The sequence below is a fragment of the Barbus barbus genome (assembly GCF_936440315.1).
Source record: "Barbus barbus genome assembly, chromosome: 24".
Taxonomy (NCBI): domain Eukaryota; kingdom Metazoa; phylum Chordata; class Actinopteri; order Cypriniformes; family Cyprinidae; genus Barbus; species Barbus barbus.
In genome coordinates this window covers 10,860,542-10,873,187 of record NC_136752.1, presented here as the reverse complement: position 1 = coordinate 10,873,187, position 12,646 = coordinate 10,860,542, and the positions used below count along the sequence as shown (strand labels likewise).

The following is a 12,646-nucleotide window of genomic DNA, read 5'->3' as shown; positions in this document are numbered from 1 at the left end:
ATCTATATTTTCTTGCCCTTCAAAGGCACAGGCGTCATTTGTGGCGGGACGGATGGGACATGTCCCAATCACTATTTGCCAATGTTGGGGAAGTCGTGGCCTAATGGTTAGAGAGTCGGACTTGTAATCCAAAGGTTGCGGGTTCGAGTCTCCGGCCGGCAGGAATTGTAGGTGGGGGGAGTGAATGTCCAGCGCTCTCTCCACCCTCAATACCACGACTGAGGTGCCCTTGAGCAAGGCACCGAACCCCCGACTGCTCCCCGGGCGCTGCAGCATAAAATGGCTGCCCACTGCTCCGGGTGTGTGTTCACGGTGTGTGTGTGTGTTCAGTGCTGTGTGTGTGCACGTTGGATGGGTTAAATGCAGAGCACGAATTCCGAGTATGGGTCACCATACTTGGCTGAATGTCACTTCACACTTCACTTTTGATTTTGTCCACACCACTTTATGAAATAGCTTGGGGCAAAGCTGTCTCTAATAAAATACAACCAATTCCCCTGTTTATTTTGTGTGTGTGTTATAATAAGTGCCAATCTGGCACTAGAATGTGTTATTTCATTTTGCCGAGTGATTGTTGCTGTTGTTATCAGTGGCAGATGTTCTTTCAGCTCTCCCTCCAATCTATTGATTTTAAACCCTGGTATCTGAATTATAACCACTTGTGCTCAACACAAAAATCTTACCAAAATATGATGACAAAATATACATGGCATATACATGGTATATTTTGTGATACAAAATATTGTGCATCATATTATTATATTATTTCATTATAATGACATAAAAACAATATTTCATGAATTTAAGATTATTTTTTGCCTGAATTTATTCAGGTGTTTTTATTTATTTATTTAGGTGATAGCAACTGCTTTGCCTGACAATCGCATGTCAAGTAAAATTAAACAGTAATAAAATTAAATTTGGTAAATGAAATTGCAAATTGTGTAAACATATTTAATAATTAGGCATATTAACATTCAAAATATTGCTTTATCGATATTTGGACATTTTCCTATCGTAGCGCTACTGTTTGTTTCATTTTGAAGTGCGAAATGAGCAAATACTCTATCACAGACTATCACACTGACTAATCAGCAAAACAGTAAATGATCAAATTATTTGAGCATTACCTAATTAATATTCATGATCTAATCCTTCACTATTTTGTGATATCATAACCAGCACATCTGACCACCCACCCTAATACAACATACCCCAATTGCTTTTTAAAACAAAGTGACAGCCATGGATCAAGGCTTCGGCAATAGCTGCTTTCAGACAGCTTACAAAAACGAGATCGATAGATTATAAACTAAATACATAAAAAGCTTATAAATTACTTATACTACCATCAAATAAGCTATAGAAAGTTGAATGAATATTTAATTAAACAATGCAATTAAAAATGAACTGATTGTGTTGTATAGGTGTGTGTTTCAATGCATTGGTGTCTTTTGTGGGCATGTATGTGTGTATGCTTGAATTTTTAAAGACTGTTAAGATTTTGTATGCATACATATCTACAGTAGGCCTATAAACCTATTTTCACCCTCAATTTCTGTCTAAAAGTGTGTGTGTGTGTGTGTGTGTGTGTGTGTGTGTGTATGCAGCCCATTTTAGCTGAAAATTGTGGCCCATTTTAGCTTGTCCAGCCATTTCTACCAAAGATCAAAGTTTCTTTTATAACTTAAACTGTTTTATTTGAAAGAGCATGTCAAAACATTGTTCATAAACCTTTGCTTTGTTGGTAAGTTTACTTATAATTACCTTAGTGCCCTTATTAGTGATTAATGAAATGTTATATGTCAGGCTCAGTTACCATACAATTTCTCTGACAAGCTTCATGTAACACTCTGCCCTGCCCGCCTTAAAAAAACTCAGACCAATAAGTATTATTGTTACATGTCAACAAGTGTTGAAGCAACAATGGAGCAACAAAAATTGAAAGAGATATGATGCTACAACCTTATTTTCCCCATTTTACCTGATAGCCCATTTTAGCTGACTTCACCCTATTTGATTCATAAAAGAATAAAAGAATAAATAAATACATACATAAACACTATTGGCAAATGGATTAGGAAAAACAATTGTGGTCACAATGTTGTTGTTTTGTGCAGCTGCATTTAAAAAAAATATCATTAATGTGTTCTTTTATTGCATTTATCAAAACAATATAAACATTTTAATAATGTAATAAATATTTTAAAACATGCCTATTTGTAAATCAGACCATTATTTATTTAATATTATTATTAAATGAATGCCTTTATTATTCATTTAGTATTGCTATATTAACTACATTTTTGAACACGAATTACAAAAACTGTTTTAAAATGTATTTTTGTCAAATTGATTGCTGTATTATATTACTGTTATATTTTATGTATAATGTATGCATATTTTGTGCATTAACATAACTATATTTTAACACATTATATTTTATGTATATTAATGCATTTTAACATGTGAATTAAATTGAAAATAAATTAACAAATAAATAATTATTTTAAATTGTTAAAGTTACTTAACTTGTTTTATTATATTTAAAACAAATTAACATGATGTCTCTTAATTTGTCTATTTGAAAAGTGATTTTTTTTTTTTTTTAACTGATAAGTGATTTCTTTATAAAATGTGTAGCAGTACCTCTAGCAAGCATGAAACCATTCAAATGTAAGATATTTACAAACCAAAATTGCATATTATTGGGTCTATGCACTTCATGTTAATATTAACCGATTTCTTATTTGATAAACAACTTCAATGCACTGAAACAGTTTTGGTGCAGGGTTTACTTTGAAGCAGTTTTATTTGCTTTGAAACAGTTTTATTTTATTTTGCTTTATTTACAACTTAAAAATCTTCCTTTACAGTGTACTGTGTTATTTCAGCACCTGAAGCAAGACACAGCTTATCGCCTCGGGTCCACTAATTCAGCCACTAATGCAACTAAATGTAGCATTAAGTGACCATTGGCCACTTTTACTTAATTAAAGGGAACAGCATTCCAAAGGTTTGTTCCTTGGCAGATAATTCATGATATATAAATTATTCATCCCCACTAGTCCCAATGAGAATGCCAAGCTCTCCTGTGCTACAAATCTGTTGCTGTGAATAAACCACCTCCAACCATCTGTCGGATATCTCTTGATCCCCACACACACAAAAACATATACACCTCGTGCCGTTGCCTACGGGGCCGTCCAGTAGACCTGGTGCTTCTGTCCTTGACTGAGGGCAACTTCAATGCCTTACAGCTCTTCTAGTCATTTCTAAATGCAATAGATTAGACAGAATGAAGGATGACGCAGTTTCCGACCGCATACTTCCTTATTTCAATGAAGTTAACGATTCCATCCTTCACCTTCTCTCTGCGTTTCTTGCTCGCCCTCTCATTTCTGAAAAATACTACAGCTGTGCTGAAGGGTAGAGAGAGATGGAGAGAGAGAGACATGGGAAAATTCATGCATAATGCATCCATGTCCAGTCCAGCAATCGCTATTCCTTACCTCCGGGGATATATGAAGCACTCAGCTAAAATGGATTTCTTTTTTTTTTTTTGTGAAGGGGAGGGCAGAAATAAATAAGCATTTCAGATTTTAGCAAATTTCAATATTACAATGAACGGAGAGCAACGGGAGAGAAAGAGCACGGACGCATCTGAGAGAAAAGCTTGACCCACTTCAGGCACTTTGTTCTCTATCACTGTAGCCCAGCAATGAATGCAAAATGTATTACTGCTCCCAAGAAGAGGGTCTTAAACTCTGATTTGTCACATACATTGTGGGGGGATATTTCATTGTAGCTAAATGTAGCTAATAGGAGGATTTGTGACCGTGCGGTCAGTATGGGGCTTTGAAATTGAAAAGAACAAAATAAGAACAAGCCGCAACACGGTGGAACACCAGAACACTAGTCGGAGCGCAGTTGTAATTTATGACAACACTGGGAGAAAAAAAGCTGCAAACATCTCTGAATGCTGGGTATTATTATTATTGACTAATCTATCTCAAGCTTACACTGAATCATCTGTCGTTTATTCAAGCATTAGTTTTGTTCAAAGCAAGAATGAAACCGTGGAGCAAAATGGAAGATTTCAGTTCAAACTGGCCTTACAAAAATAGTATGGTGATGTGCCTGAGGATCGTACTCACAACACCAAGACCATGAGTTTGATTCCAAAAAACATACAGCACAGATGAAAAAGTCACACTGAATACAAGCGTAAAATAAAATAGAAAAATAAATAGAGAGTGCCTGTGTTAGATAATATAATTGTAACACATGGCATCAGATTATTATAATAACACCAGGTAATAAGTGGTACTTTGAATCCTCATCTTTCTATCCCCATCTTTCATCCCATCACTGTTGAAACCAGAGATTCACATTAGAGTCTATTCAGCATGCTTCTGTTTTTTCAAATAAAACCAAATAAGCCACACATATGATGAAATCTCTCGAAAACACAAGAATACTGGATGAAGACCATGTACAGTAAGGATAGATGTTTACTCTGACTGTAGATAGAGATTTACAGAGGAAATTAGGCAAATATCCTTTCAAATTTTCTCTGATGTTGAAGCATACTGCCATATAAAACTGCATGTGTTCGCCTAAAAATGAGCTGCTGATAATGAAAACCGCTCAAACATAAGTTTTATCCATTAAACATTTTATTTAATGTTGAAAACATCATAGAATCATGGAAGTATGAAATGAACTAAGGCTAAATAATGACAAGTCTGATTCAATGCTTGTATTACTTGTCGATTTTGGGGCATTTATGTGCATTACAACCCACTTGATCTAGACATGTTCTTGAATCACAATAGATTTTTTTATTAAAATTAGATTTTTTTTTTATTAAAATTGTTTAAAATTAAAGGAGAATGTCTTTATCACTGGTTAAAATTAATGGAGAATATATGTGTTTTTTAGTGGGTGCTTGAGTCCCCTATGCACCAGCAGTTTATGATTGGATTTACGCTATGGTATTGAATGAGCAAATAAAAATATAAATAAACAAGTTAAATAATATACATATAAACAAGTCAATCAATCAATCTATTGGCCACAGGCTATTTTCCTCTTTGGGCCTCCACCTTTCAGTCCTTTATGATTCAGATATCATTTTGAGATTGTTGTATAGACATGATCACTGAACCTGTATAATTCTCTACTGCTTTGAAAGAGTGAAGAATAAAAAAGTCATAACATACTGCAAAATTCAGGCCGATCTGCCTGGTTGCACAAGCTGCAGCAATCAATGTGTATGCATAATGAAGTCTGTAGCTACAGCCTGCCACGTGCACACTGGTGAACCCTGACAGAGCTCAATATTGAGACATGTTTCATTCAATACCCATAAACAGAAGGTTTGGGCTGGCTCCAGCTGTGGAGAGATCCAGGGAAACCTCAAGAAAAGAAGCAGCCAAATGAAACATGTGGTGGGTGGAGGGATGGATGGATGGATGGTGAATGAGAGCGATATTTATAGCCATATCCAGCTGTCCAGTAAAGCTCATTCCACAATTTTCCTCCAACTAATTTTTTGCTCTATAACATTGCAATCTCTGCTAAAAATACTGGCATGCTGTTCATGCTGGTTTAGCTGGTTATTAAACATAGCTTTACTTTTCCCCTTTCTGGTTTAATTTTGGTTTTAACACTGATAGTAGCATTTTAAAATGAAAAATCAAGTCATACGGATGCACTAAATCTATTAAATTATTCACCCCAAATTTACTCACCCTCAGTACAGTAAAGATATAGATGAGTTTTTTTTCTTTATCTTAACAGATTTGGAGCATTATAGCATTATATCACTTGCTCATCAATGGATCCTCTGCAGTGAATGGGTGCCGTCAGAATGAGAGTCCACACAGATGATAAAAATATCACTATAATCACTGCAGAGGATCCATTGGTGAGCAAATGATGTAATGGTAAATTTCCCAAAATCTTTAGATGAAGAAATAAACTCTACATCTTGGTTGTCCTGAAGTGTGAATAAAAGTTCAGTAAATTTTCATTTTTGAGTGAACAAATTCTTTAGCTAACCCTAACAAAGATGAGCAAATATGATAACAAGTATATTGCTCCATCTTTATTTGACCCTCTAACTCTAGCACTCTCTATTCTAATTCTATTCTTAAAAAAACTTGCCCCTTTTAGACTTGCACTCTATTAATTTACTAACTGCTTGTTTTATTATTGTCTTCTAATGTTATCATTGCTCTTTTGTTGATATTGATTGCTTCCATTGTCCTCATTTGTAAGTCACTTTGGATAAAAGCTTCATTGTTAGTTAATGTAAGTTAATACATTAAATAATGGGACCTTATTGTAAAGTGTTACCAAAATGTTTTCATACTTAATGAATGAAAACACCATCACATTTGGTGACTGCGATTGCTGTAAATACTGTATTTGCATCCCTGTTCAGTAATCTTAACTCTGGCAGTTAGGTGACAGTTTGACATCCATCAAATAAAATGCTCCACTCTGCTTGTACTTTAAATCCTGCAGAGAAAGTAATGAACTTAGTTCAAAATTTTGACAGTGATTCTGAACAGCCCAACCGTTCATCTTTAGCATGCTTTTCACCATAGCGTCCTCTGACACTGACATACTGATTCAGTCTCTCTATCACTCGCCCACTGGAGCAGGGCGGGAAAAATAGGCACCATCTATAATAATAATAATAATAATTTATTACATTTATATAGCGCTTTTCTGCTTTTTCTAAGCACTCAAAGCGCTCTACATTGTGGTGGGTGGTGTCCACATAGGGGTGGTGTCTCCTCCTATAACCATGTCCTGAAGTGCCACTTCCTGTTTAGCATGAGTGACAGGAAGTGGAGCTGAACTCGAGTTCTATGAAGCGGAGAAACCCTAAAATATTATTCACGACATGGTATAAAAAACAAACAAACAAAAAAAACACGAAAAGCCTTTCAATTGTATCAAAATTAAAAGATCCAAAGTACAGTATGAATTGCTCACCATATGGTGTGACAAGGGGAAAAGTTTTCTAAACAGAAGCTTTTTTCCATACTTGAAGATTAATACATATGCAAATCCATCTGTCCTGGTCATTGTGAAGTGTGTCTCTGCTGGGGTGGATCAGAGGTTGTCGGGGGGAACAGGCTGACACCCCTACCTGGCCGGACAGGACTGATATCAGCCAGATGCTACTGTATATTTATGACCACTTTCCCTCAAACTCAGAAGGTTAAACAGGAGTGCTGGGAATATGTATCACTTATTTTACTTAGCACACACACACACACACACACACACACACACAAGGACTTTACATTGACTTCTATTGTGCTTAGCTAATCACATTTTCTATCTACTAAATCTCCCACAAACCCTATACAATTTTTATCAAGACATTACTTTGCATGTTTTGAAGCTGTTTTCCTCACAAGGACATTATAGATATATGCATTATAGACATTATAGGACATTATAGACATTAAGATAACAGGTGTTACCTTTATTGGTGCAAACTTGATTTGATATACACTTTTAAAATAAAGATTCTTTATTAGCATTTATGATTCCATGAAGAACCTATTACTATACATTCATGAAACATTTCAATTTTCTTTATAGTATAAACGGATTCTATAGATTATTAAAATGTTCTTCAGTTCTTTAAAACATATGTTCACTAAAAGGTTCTTTGGGAAACTTAAAATGGTGAAAACAATGGATGTTTTGGTGCTCAAACAGGTGTGATGGGAAATGCAGTTTGGAAAAAAAAAACGTTGATATTGGACTTATATTGATATTGGATATTGTTTATATTGGACTGATATTGGAAAAGTTGATACTGGACTTAAGTTTCTTTGAACTTAATGTTATTTAATATGCAGATTCTTCTTTATTCTTGATTTATATGTAGTTTGATAATTATGTTGTTTTTTCTGTCAAGAACATTTGTCACTATTCCTCATCAACACTTCATAAAATGCGTACAAAGACAACTAATAACCAAAACAATTCTGCTTATGTCATGAAAGTCTGTTTGTGAAAGTTTCTGCACTGTAAAAAATCCAACTCGAAAAAGGTTCAAATTACTGTTTTTTTTTTGTTGGCTCAGCAAATTTCTATGAAAAAGTCAGTAAAACTATGTTTAATACATTTATTCAACCTAAACCAAGTTTCTTTCCATAAACTTAAAACGTTTAGTTTTGTGAACAAGGTTTTGCAAGTTCATCCAAAAAAAATTTGGCCAACTTATTAAGTTAAGTTAGGAACTGCCCTCCCACTAGCAAATACTAATACCATTTGTTTATGGGACATTGAAGAAAAATGGTTGTTTGGTTATTTTTTTTAATAACTTCATTGTGCCAAATGTAATAGTGTTAATAATAGTTATATATATATATATATATATATATATATATATATATATATTATATTATATGTATATATATATATTATTATTTTTTTATTGAGTCTGGAAATAAAGTATTAGTGAATAATAGTATTAATAAATTAAATCATGCCCACTGTATAAATTATAATATATTGTATAGTATATTGTGCACAGCAGTATATTGTGAACTCAGGAAATTATGCTGCCTTAACGTGCTATTGTAATTCTGATAAATACTAGTTTCATCACACACACACACACACACACACACACACACACACACACACACACACACACACACACACACACACACACACAGGAAATGAAGTCAAAATTGAACTGAAGTCTTTCAAAAGCGGGAGGAAATTTAAGTGAGGCAGCATTAAATTGGCGGAGGAAGACTTTTACTGTGAAGTTCGTTAGAGGGCGCCTCATCTCACTAGTTTGCATAATACCCTCAAAGACAGAACAGAACACAATTAGCCTAATTAGGAGTTATTTTTTATTGAAATGTTACATTTGAATAATACATACATTTAAAAATAATTAGCAGCATGTTTTACGATAAAAATGATCTTTTCCAATCGGGCCAAACCACGCCCCTCAGTACGTGACCTTTGCACAACCTTGATGTGAGTCAACGTCAACGTTCACTTTTTAATGCGGGAGAAACAACTTGAGAAGACAAGGCGTGTTCATCAAGCGGTCGGAGAAAAATCTTTATTAAAGACAAGGCAGCACGTGGCGATAATAATCCAGAGGAATATATATGGTGAGTGATTTTATTTTGTTTTTGTTGTACTTTACTTCTGAATTAGTTGATATTAGTTCGTTGGAAAAATAGAAACACCACTAGCAGCTAACTTTACTTTGTAAGTTATAAACATTACTGAATGTTTAAATTAGCTTTATTTTTTAATAATTTCAACGTTACGTGAAATATTTAAGTTTTTATCTTTTGTTGCGATGGATTTTGCTGCACAGTAATATATTTGAAGTCGTGCACATTCTGTTGACTTCAGCCATATTAGGCTACATGGTTCTCCATCTGCTAATAACGTTACAGTACTGAAGGGCAGCTAAGAATTCTGATTAATTGCTACAACAGTAGATAACGTTCTGAAGAGATAATGATTTTTGAAAATCTCTGTGCAGCAGTTGTCATACACTAAAAAATTAAAAGCATAAGTATAAATTCATTGTTAATTCATTTATTTGCCTTTTATGAAACCTGATCATTCACTTTGTGTTCTTTTTTTCTTAAACAGATCTACCTTGAGAGCAAACTTCATGCAGTGTAGATAAGTTACTGTAAATACAATTGTGCCAGTCAAAATCTGCTGCTGAGACACTACAGGCTAAAGCACTGGCGCCCAGGCCGACGTGAACCATTGTTGTGCCTGTACCCTGAGTGTGTCTGCTCTTTCAAAACACCAGGTGGGTTGAAAACTCATTTATACAGGGTCCACACAAATTCTGATAAAACAACAGTATAAGCTACATTTAAATGTGACCTATGTGATTATCACTGAAAAAAACTTGCATCTGGGTACACATCTGAAAAGGAATGAGACAGTGCAATGCCCATTTTTGCACTGTAATTTTAAAACTAATGTCTATGTAACATTTCATAGCCACAAGTGCAAACATCACCAAAAATGCAAAATAAGTGATTATAGTTCATCAGTTGTAACTGTCGATCGCACAGACTCTGATAATTGGTTAGATTCTGCTTCAGAATGCTTTGAGGATACATTGCATGATATACATGTAGAAGCTGCTGATGTTGAGAAGAAGTTAGCTTCTTTGTTCCTTTGTATGCAGACAGAACTATGTGTATCTAGAAGTGCTACACAGCACATTTTTAAAAGTCTGAATGAAATACTATACCTGTCTAAACCATCCACAGAAATGTTGTTTCAAACCTGTATGAATTTCTTTCTTCTGCTGAACAAAAAGGGAGATATTTAGAAGAATGTCAGTAACCAGACAGTTTTTGGTACCATTGACTTCCATAGTATATTTTTTTTCCTACTATGGAAGTCAATGGTACCAAAAACTGTCTAGTTACTGACATTCTTTTAAATATCTTCCTTTCTGTTCAGCAGAAGAAAGAAATTCATACAGATTTGAAACATGAGGGTGAGTATAATGACAGAGTTTTCATTTTAAAGTGGAGTATCCCTTTAAGTCTCTTTAAACGATCTTTAAGGATTCATGCAGAAGTAAATCATAATTAAAATTATTTATCTCCCTCTAGACAACAGACATCCTATCACACAGACACGCTACAGCTTTACGGGGTCTCCCCTTGTACCTCAGGGAGCACGATGCAATATCAAAGACTTGTCTGGTAAGTTTTTAGCTTTTGTTCATGTCATATTTTCATTGATCACTGTTATTTTATGAAATGTGTGGTTATATTTAATAAAGGTGCTGACAGTTTCCATGTGGCTTGTTTTCACCAAGTATTTACATCAGGTTAACACGTACTGTGTCTGTGGCAAGCAGTACGAGGCTGAGAGCCGTGAGAATGGTGCAAGGCCGGTGGCGTGATTGATAAGGCAGTTCACCTGCGTGCAGCACCGGTTTCGATTGTCTCACAGAAGAGCTTTGGATTGATAAAAGGAGGAGCGACGACAGTGAAGGATAAAGGCTTGGACTATTTACATTATGTTTTGATTATGTTGATTAAAGTTGTGAACATTTGCCGGGTTCCTGCCTCCTCCTTCCTAGGGTTCAGCTCCAACACAGTTAAAGGATCAGGGAAGGAGAAGTCAGAAACCAGCGATCGTTCAAACGGAACTTTAATCATATAAAATAAATACAAAATAAAATTGAAACAGCAGCCCCTCACGGACGACAGCAACACACACATAAATAAAACATACCAAAAATAGTCCAGGCCTGGTCTTCACTCGTCTTGCATTGTTGTCGCTGATCCTTTTAGTCATCCGGGCCTCTTTTGTGAGTCACGAGCCAGGGTGCGTTTTTTCCCATGGTTCTTATCCTTGTCCTGCTTGTCACAGTGCCAGGTTTTTTTTTGCTAGAGTTTGAGCTTTGATAAATTTTTTTATATTTGTACATATGCACAACAATTTTTCATTAAATTTATATAATTCTTAGGACAGTGATTTGGAGGAGACCTACACGAGAGGAGTGAAACTGTGCATCCTTGAAGTCATGGAGGACGATATCTCACAGACAACAAAGACATGTCTAAACTTCGGCATCATTCTGGAGGAAACTGTGGTCATGCAGGACCTACCTGACTTTCCTACTGCTTTCATGGTATTCTTTGGACTTCTCTATGCACTGAACATTGAGTATTCAAAAGGACTAAAATACACATTTGAGGCAGTGCAGAACATCTTTGTGGGATTGGGTGAAAAGTGCACCAACAGAGTTCAGTCCCTGAAGAATAAGCTACTTACTGTATAGGCAGTTTAAGATGCTTTTAGTGTTGTTTAAAAGTTAGCCTTGAATTCTCTAAAAGTAAAATGCTTATGTTTACATTTGCTACTGTTTATCAAGATTTAATATACATATAACAGTGTTAGTGCTTTGTAATACTGTTTTAACAGCAGTGTTGAGTTTTACTTGCAGTATTGCAGTATTTCAATTTTCATTGTTGATCGCTTTGGCTTAAATATTTTGAATTTTTAAGACTTGTACTGGGTTGAATTATGTAAAAAGCCAAATGCTTATTCGTTTACTTGATATATTTTAATTCAATTGATATTTAAATGTTTCATGTTTAGGTGCGCCATTACTTTGTAGATGGATGCTCTTTTAAGTTTGAAAAGTATTTGTAAAGTTTGTTTCTCATGTGCATTGGCAGTGTTTTGTAAAACTGTTTTACTGTATTGCAGTATTTCAATTTGCAGTGTTGCAAATTACACTTACCAACCAACTTTTGCCTCCAACAAAAATAAATGTTTTGTTAACATTAACTCACTGTTTTCAGTTTTTGACTTGGGCAATGTTATTGTAGTTTCCAGTCTTAACATATTATTACTTAGTACCAATTTCCAATAGGATTTTTTTGTTCACTCAACTTCAGACATTGAGTTCTACAGACCAAAAATGTTGAATTGGCGCAACTTAAAAAGGTTTGTTAAAAAATAGTTGCACCTCTTCACAAAACTAACAATCTTAAGTTGACCCAATTAAATATTTTTTGTATGATTGACAAATTAATTTTAGTCAGTATAACTGTTATTTACAAAAGTTGAGTGAACAAAAAAA

At 34.7% G+C, this 12,646-nt stretch overlaps 1 long non-coding RNA gene across 1 annotated transcript; it reads left to right on the top strand.

The window, feature by feature from the left end:
- The first annotated feature begins 9,017 nt into the window (after positions 1-9,017).
- LOC306843590 lies at positions 9,018-12,349 on the top strand. Its single transcript, XR_013781851.1, has 4 exons — positions 9,018-9,170; positions 9,667-9,835; positions 10,659-10,751; positions 11,525-12,349. It is a non-coding gene; the product is annotated as an uncharacterized lncRNA (long non-coding RNA).
- The last annotated feature ends 297 nt before the right edge of the window (positions 12,350-12,646 follow it).